The sequence below is a fragment of the Henckelia pumila genome, unplaced genomic scaffold (assembly GCF_033568475.1).
Source record: "Henckelia pumila isolate YLH828 unplaced genomic scaffold, ASM3356847v2 CTG_429, whole genome shotgun sequence".
NCBI lineage: Eukaryota > Viridiplantae > Streptophyta > Magnoliopsida > Lamiales > Gesneriaceae > Henckelia > Henckelia pumila.
Window position 1 is genome coordinate 392,243 of NW_027331826.1, and position 9,072 is coordinate 401,314.

The 9,072-nt window shown below is 40.1% G+C and overlaps 1 non-coding gene across 1 annotated transcript; it reads left to right on the top strand.

Annotated features, from left to right (window-relative positions):
- Nucleotides 1-347: 347 nt before the first annotated feature.
- LOC140871205 (small nucleolar RNA R71) lies at nt 348-458 on the top strand. The gene has a single exon (XR_012147646.1). It is a non-coding gene; the product is annotated as a small nucleolar RNA R71 (small nucleolar RNA).
- Nucleotides 459-9,072: the final 8,614 nt, after the last annotated feature.

The following is a 9,072-nucleotide window of genomic DNA, read 5'->3' on the forward strand; positions in this document are numbered from 1 at the left end:
TATCACATATATGACAAACAATTTCTTGAACACTTTTTAATTGATCATTCCTTTTTATTTCTAATGACTCAATTTTTCTTGCTAAAGATGCAAGTTTGGCTTGAATATCTACATCATCTTTAAGATGGTAAATACCAACCCCATTTGTTGAATTATTGGTTTTACTTGGTGGTTCAATTGAGCCTATATTATCCCAATTTTGAACATTTTCTGCTAATGACTCCAAATATTCCATAGCTTCATTTGGGTTTTTATCTTCAAAAGTTCCATTACACATGAATTCTATCATTTGCATATCTTTAGGTATTAAACCTTCATAAAAGTGAGAAACTATCCTCCATATTTCAAAACCATGATGTGGGCATGTATTAAGTAACTCTTTATATCTATCCCAACATTGATAAAATGTTTCCCCTTGTTTTTGAGAAAAAGTTGTAATTTATCTTTTAAAAGAGTTTGTTCTATGGGAAGGAAAAAACTTTTTTAGAAATTGTTGTTGCATTTCTTCCCATGATGTTATTGAACTTGATCTCAAATTTTGTAACCATGTTTTAGCTTTATCTTTTAAAGAAAAAGGGAAAAACTTTAATCGAACAATATCCATGCTACAATTTTGATCATTATAAGTGTTGAAAACCTCCTCAAATTCCCTTAAATGCAAATATGGATTTTCAGAATCTGGGCCATGAAAATTTGGTAAAAGTTGAATGATTTGAGGTTTAAAATTTAAATTAGACGCATCAGGAGAAAAAAACTAAACAAGATGGTGTACTAGTTCTTATTGGATTCATATGGTGCCTAAGTGTTCTTGGTTGTTCATGTTCTTGATTATTATTATTATCATCTTGATTATTAGAATTATCCTCCATGTTTAAAATATTTTCAAATATTCGAACAAGTCTACCACTTTGTTTAAGACTCCAAACAATCATACAATTAAAAACAACATACTATTTACATAAATAACAAAAATTAAACTTACTTTATACCTCCCCGGCAACGGCGCCAAAAACTTGCTACAACTTAAATTGTAATTCACCCAAGTGTAGGTTGTCTGCAAGTAATATACTCGTGAGTACGAGATCGATCCACGAAGAGGATGCTGTAAGTTTAATTTTAGCAATATAGATGGAAATATTATTATAAAACTTCAAATACACAAATTATAAAATTTTCAAGGCTTCAAAGTTTCATTGTTGGTTTATTTAAGATTTTTTAACAAAAATAAATAAAAAAAACTAAAATAAGAATAAACATAAAAGAACAATGAAATATTTAAACAAATATATCATATAATATAGTTCCCACTATATTAATATCAGATTAACCGATATTTAATACATGGTACCCATAATATATATATAGATGCATAAATATAAACATAAAAGAACAATTATATATTTTAAAAAATATATCATATAATATAGTTCCCACTATATTAATATCAGATTAACCGATATTTAATATATGATACCCATAATATATATATATAAGTGCATAAATATAAATTGACATAAAATTAAATATTAGATCAAATCACCATATTTCATTTAGAACAACCGGCAGAGCCACGCTATCGTCTAAATAAAATATATGACTTTTGTTTTAGGTTAGATGCGAGAAAGTAAATGTTAGTTACGGAAAAGTAAATGTTAGTTGCGGAAAAGTAAATGTTAGATGCGGAAAAGTAAATGCTAGATGCGAGAAAGTAAATGTTAGTTGTGAAAAAGTAAATGTTAGTTCAAATCACAACATATTATTTAGAACAATCGGCAGAGCCACGCTATTGTCTAAATAATATATATGACTTTATTATAAATTGATACATATATTTATAGTATATAATTATTGTAGTATTTATTGTATCATATTAGACAACAAATCAAGGTAACCACATTCCAGGTACCAAGTATTTGATGTAAATAGATAACAATAAATAATCCAAATTATATTTACAAATAAAGATCAATTAGTAAAAATAAAAATAGAAAAGGAAAGAATATACAAAATATAAACAATTTTACTTGACCAACAATGAAACATTTTTACCTTGACATAAAAGGATTTAGCTTGCCATGAATATAAGACTCAAGAGTAAGGATAAAATAAATTTCATACTTAAACTTGGAGAAATATGCACACTCAAACTCTTATTCTTACATACACAATATTTATTTTACAAGTGAGGAATTTCTCTACACTTTTGCACACTTCAAAGCTTATACAACACATCTATTTATAGGCCAAATTAGAGAAAGAGTCCAAGACTCATTAAATGTGGAATAGTAAAGTTGGTGGGTGCTTGTCTTCTTGAATGTCAATACATTGACCCAACATTAATTGGCTTGTTTGATGCCTTAGAATTCCGATTTGTCTTTTGCACAAAACATATAACACGTAGCCCTTTGTCTGTAAATATGTTTTGAAATATCATTCACCCCTTTTGGATAAAAGATGAAATACTTATGATATTTTTACTCCAAACTTATCATAGTAAGAGTAAATCTGTCTCATTTTGATGTTTGATTATTTTGATCATCTTAATGAGGTTTTTGGAATTTCTTGTCTTCTACAAAGTTGAAGATGCCTCTTTTGTGATTCTACAATATTTGAGATTACTCCAATATGACCTCTGTAGCTTGAGTAATTTTATTTTTACCAAACCTGCGTAAACCGTAAAATACAACATTTTTAGTAAAATATTTAAATATAAACACATAACACTAAAATAATACAACTCCATAATTTTAATGAAACATTAATTTTAAAACGCAACTTTTAACATATAAATAATTACAAATTTTAAGTTTTATCAATCTACTTATGTTGTGGTTGACATCCGGATATGTCTTAGGACCTTTGTTTCTCCTGATTATTAATTTGTGTGAACCTTTCTCGACTGAAGTAACACTGACTGTCTTAATTGTGCTTTGATTGTTGAGCATGATTTCATTACTCATGGGTGAAAGATCACGAGATTTGTATCTTGTTGGCTTATATTCATTATTCATGGAGCCTCTATTATTATTCATTCACTCTTAGAATTGAATTATGAGTGAGTTGTTTTCACTTACCTAGATTTTTATTTTCAGCTCGTTTGTTTGTAACGCTTGCATTATTTCATTTCATAATCAACAACATTACTTGTATGTTTGTTTCCTTTCATGATCCATCACGATGAGAATTTGGATGGATTATAGTCTCAATTGTCATATCGATTTCTTGAATAGATGTAGTGACCCGCAATTAATCAAGGTAATTAAGGAAAGTAATTACTAAATTTTGCCTAAAATTATCCGAAGTGGATCGGAAGCTCCGAAGCATAGATCGGGAGCTCCGATCGGGATCGGACATTCCGTTGGAGGATCGGACGTTCCGATCTAGATAGTGCTGGCATCATCACCGACGTCAGCAAGATGACGTCACTGCTTACGCACGTGAGGTGACATCGGACGTTCCGATGTCACGATCGGACGCTCCATTCGCAATCGGACGTTCCGATGAGGGATCGGACGTTCCGATCACCGTCTATAAATAAGGGGTCCGAGCCCTCATTCTGTGCACCGATTTCCCCTCCTTTCCTTTGGTTTTCGAACCTTCTTACTTAGATCTACGGAGTTCTAAGCATCCTATTGGGAATCCGGAAGTTGCCTAGCGATCCCGGCGTCGTAGCGGAGGTGTGCCTAAGTTTTGAGGCGATTCTACACCAGCGTGCTGACGACGGACGAAGGTATAATTTGGCTTCCTAAAAATATTTAGGAGTATGCAATATCTTAGTTAAGGCTTTTAGAGCGTTTATAGTGAAGCATGGACTTTTTCATTTGTAGACACAGTAGAGCAGACTGGTAGGCTTTGGACCTAGATGGGTGTGCTAGGAGTTGACCTGCAGTGTTAGAGGTACGTAAGTACTGACCGAGATAGCCGGCATGATATTTATACATATGTGTGTGATGCATGATGTATGTGCTGTATTGGCTATGTTTTACTGTTTTTAGCACATGCATATGTTTTTACGGAGACTGCATCGGGTATGATGTGAGTCATGACAGTTTCCATCAGTCGAGGCGATTCTTCCTGAGGATTCGTGTCTTGGGAATATACGAGTACCACGCGGAGTCGCTCTCTTGCCCGGCACTGTGTATTCTAGGCGCCATGAGTAAAGTGATTTAACCATGATTTTTAAAGTCATGTGCATGCTCATATTTGTATTTATATCATTGCTTCCGTATTGAGCGTAGTCGCTCACGCCCTTTATGTTTCATGTTTTGGGAAACCTTGTGGCGAGTCAGGTGTGAGGCTGGACGGTCCCAGTGGTTCCCAGCAGGGTTGAGGTTGCTACCGTGCAGAGGTAGTTTGTTAGGGATTCTGATACCCTAATTTCGATTTGGTTGTATAAAGAATTATACACTGTTTCTATCGTCGGTTGTATTCTGCCGATTGGATTTGTTGTACTTTGGAATTATCCACTATTTAACGCTTTAATTATTGTTGCTTGCGCTAATCACTCTTATTAGGTAGTGGATCCGGGTAGGGTCGCTACATTTATTGGTATCAGAGCGCATTGCAACTGGGAATTAGTAAAGCGGATTTTAAGAGTTGTCTGTTGTTATTGACAGATGGCAGATGATGATTACGAAAGTCAGGCTAGCAGTGGTCGTTGGGGTGATCCACCAAGGAGACATCACCATAGACATCATCATGAGATCATAGGCGTTTTAGTATGAACCGTTTTCTTCAGATGGCTCCTAAACCATTGGTAGGTGGCGAGGCTCCTGCAGTTGCTGAGGACTGGTTGGAGCGTATGGAGAGTTGTTTTCGGGAGTATCAGTGTACTGAAGCCCAGAAGATGGAGACTTTAGCTTTTGTTCTAGAGGGAAATGCGAAGAGGTGGTGGAGAGCTACTTCTACTCCGTTTATTGCCGCCAGGGGTACCGCTACTTGGGCTGAGTTTAAGTCTTCCTTCGAGAAGCATTACTTTCCTCCAGCTTTGCGTCAGACGAAGGCGAGCGAGTTGCTGAGTTTGCGACAGGGTACTATGACCATTGATAAGTACCGGCAGAAATTCTTTGAGCTTCTTTCTTTCAGTCCCCATATTGCGAGTAGCTCAGAGACAATGCACGATCTATTTCTTCAGGGCCTTAACCCTGACATTCATCAGTTGGTTGCCGTGGGCAGAGAGAGGAACTTCGAGAATTTGGTGAACAATTGCCACCAGGCAGAGGACAGTCTGCAGAGGAACATGACTTTCGGATCTTCTGCATCCAGACCATCTAGCTCTTTGGGTCCAAGGGACCAGTCTTTTAAGAGACAGGGTGGTACTTCTTCTTTTTCTTCGGATCTGGCGGTGTTCATCGTTTTGGTGATTCACGACGTTGTCTTCAGTGCAAATGGAAGCATCACCTAGGACCGTGTCCTCATATCACTGGTGTTTGTTTTCAGTGCGTCCAGGAGGGTCACATGAAGAGAGATTGTCCCACTTTGGCCGGTACAGTGAGTGGTTCGGGGAGTATTGGTGGTTCTCAGACCACTATCTATCAGCCACCGCAGTATCAGCAGCAGCCTTCGCCGCAGCAGCATCTGCAGTCGCAGCCATCGTAGTGACATCATTCTCAGTCTTCTTCGAGAGGACAGTCATCGCGCTCGTGTGCTCAGGGGCAGGTGTTTGCGCTGAACTAGGAGCAGGCTCAGGCAGACAGTGAGAACATGATTGCAGGTAATTTTAGTTTGTGCGGTTTTCCTGCTTATCTTTTGATCGATACCGGTGCTTCGCATTCATTCATATCAGCTCGGTTTGTTAAGAGGCATAGATTACCTTTTGTTTCCTTAGACGTCTTGTTAGCGGTTTTGACTTCGATGGGTCAGGAAGTCTTAGCTAAGCGTCTTGTTTTGGGTTGTATTTTGGGATTTGAGGGACATCTGTTAAGCGCTATCCTGATGGTTTTAGCAATGGATGACTTTGATGGTATCATCGGGATTGATCTTCTGACTTCGTATCGAGCGGTAGTGGATTTCTACCAGAGATTTGTCCAGTTTCGCCCCGAGGTTGAGGATGCTTGGTATTTCTATGGTGAGGGAGCGCGACCCCCGATGCCAGTGGTTTTTGCTCTGAAAGCCCGACGTGCTTTAGTGTCTGGCGGGGAAGGCTACCTGATCTATGCGATTGATGCATCCTTAGAGGGTTCGGACATGGAGGAGATACCAGTAGTCAATGAGTTCCCGGATGTGTTTTTCGACGAGATTCCAGGGTTACCACCTTTCCGAGAGATCGAGTTTGACATTGACTTGTTGCCAGGGACAGCGCCGATTTCCCGAGCACCGTACCAATTAGCTCCATCTGAGATGCGAGAGTTGCAGCAGCAGTTGCAGGATCTTCTTGATAAGGGCTACATTCGACCCAATGTTTCACCTTGGGGAGCCCCGGTTCTATTCGTCAAGAAGAAGGATGGTTCGATGCGTTTGTGCATTGACTATCGTCAGTTGAACAAAGTGACAGTAAAGAACAAGTATCCTCTCCCGCGGATTGACGATCTGTTTGATCAATTGCAGGGTACTTCTGTCTATTCCAAGATTGACTTGCGTTCTGGGTATCATCAGTTGCGAGTTAGAGACGAGGATGTTTCGAAGACATCATTTCGTACTCGATATGGGCACTATGAGTTCTTAGTAATGCCATTTGGTCTGACGAATGCTCCAGCTATTTTCATGGATTTGATGAACAGGGTTTTTCGAGAGCTCTTGGATAAGTTCGTTGTAGTGTTCATCGATGACATCCTTGTGTATTCTCGTAGCATGGATGAGCATGCCTTTCATCTTTGTACTGTTTTACAGACCTTGCGAGAGCATCAGTTGTATGCTAAGCTCAGCAAGTGTGACTTCTGAATTGACCGAGTTGTGTTCCTTGGTCATGTCATTTCTAAAGATGGAGTATCAGTGGATCCTAGCAAGACAGAGGCTATTCTTAATTGGTCGCGCGCAACGACAGCATCTGAGATTCGTAGTTTCTTGGGTTTGGCCGGATACTACCGTCGATTCGTGGAGAATTTCTCTCAGATAGCCAGGCCTTTGACACAGTTCACGCGAAAGGATGTTTCTTTTGAGTGGTCTTCCGTGTGCGAAGACAGTTTTTGTGAGTTGAGACGTCGATTGATGACTACTCCAGTACTATCCTTGCCGACTGGATCTGGTGGTTTCGTAGTCCACACCGATGCTTCTCTTCAGGGTTTGGGGTGTGTGTTGACTCAAAATGGGCATGTGATTGCCTATGCCTCCAAGCAACTAAAGACTCACGAGGGGAATTATCCCGTACATGATCTAGAGCTTGCAGCCATTGTCTTTGCTCTGAAGATATGGCGTCATTATTTGTACGGTGAACGATTCTAGATTTTTACTGATCATAAGAGTTTGAAGTACCTATTCACTCAGGCAGAATTGAACATGCGACAGCGCCGTTGGATGGACTTGCTGAAGGACTATGATTGCGAAATCAATTACCATCCAGGATCTTCTAATCCGGTTTCTGATGCGCTTAGTCGCAAGATTTATTTGAGTTCCCTTCGTACCAGTGCAGTGTCACGAATGGTCGAAGAGTGTTGTTCCTTGGGTTTCACTTTCCGTCATAAGAAGGAACCACAGGGAGTTCATGTTGCGTCTGTGCTTGCCGAGCCAGCCTTGTATAGACGTATTCGTGAGGCACAGGGTGTTGATCCCAAGATGCAGAGATTAGCCCGATTCACTGAGGGTGATAATTCAGCTGGTTTCCATTTTCAAGCGGATGGTTTGTTGTGTCTTTCTGGCCATGTGGTTGTGCCTGATGATTCCACACTTAGAGACGAGATCTTATCGCAAGCTCATCATAGTACGTTCTCAGTACATCCTGGCAGCATGAAGATGTACAAGGATCTACGTACTCGATTTTGGTGGAAAGGAATGAAGCGCAGCGTTTATCAGTTCGTGTCCCGATGCATTGTGTGTCAGCAGGTCAAGACAGAGTATCGTCGACCCGGAGGTCTAATTCACAATCTCGATATTCCTGAGTGGAAGTGGGAGCATGTGACGATGGACTTTGTCACCCACTTGCCTATGTCTTCCAGGAATTGCAATGCGATTTGGGTTGTTGTTGACCGATTGTCGAAATCCGCGCATTTCTTACCATATAATCGGGATTTCACCTTCGACAGGATGGCACGGCTATATGTGCAAGAAATTGTCCGTTTGCATGGTATTCCACTGAGTATTGTGAGCGACAGAGATCCTCGTTTCACCTCAAGATTTTGGGGGAGTTTTCAGCGTGCTCTTGGTACCACTTTGAGTTTGAGCACAGCGTATCATCCAGAGACTGATGGACAATCGGAGAGGACTATCCGTACTCTCGAGGACATGCTTCGAGCTACCGTAATGGATTTTGGCCCAGCATGGCACGATCATTTGCCATTGGTGGAGTTCGCTTATAACAATAGCTACCATAGCAGCATTGGCATGACACCATTTAAGGCTCTTTATGGACATCGTTGTCGTACACCTTTGTTTTGGGACGAGGTTGGTGAGCGGCAGGTGGAGGGTCCTCAGATGATTCAGCAGATGACTGATGCAGTAGAATTGATCCGACGCAGGATTAAGGCATCCCAGGATCAACAGGCTAGCTACGCGAACACTCACCGCAGGCCACTTCATTTTGAAGAAGGAGAGTATGTATTCTTGCGTGTATCACCTTTTCGGAAGGTGATGAGGTTTGGTCTCAAGGGTAAGTTGTCACCAAGATTTATTGGTCCTTTCGAGATTATCGAGAAAGTTGGTGACGTGGCTTATCGTCTAGCCTTGCCACCAAATCTTTCGGAGATCCACGATGTGTTCCACGTGTCCTTGTTGAGGCAGTATGTGGCGGACGAGTCGCATATTTTGCATCCGACCGAGGTAAAGGTAGATCGGGATCTATCGTATGTGGAGAAACCCCTGCAGATTCTTGACAGGAAGGACAAGGTACTTCGTAACAAGCGAATACCATTGGTTATGGTACAGTGGAAACGCAGAGGTACAGAGGAAGCTACTTGGGAGTTGGAGAGTCGGATGTTAGCC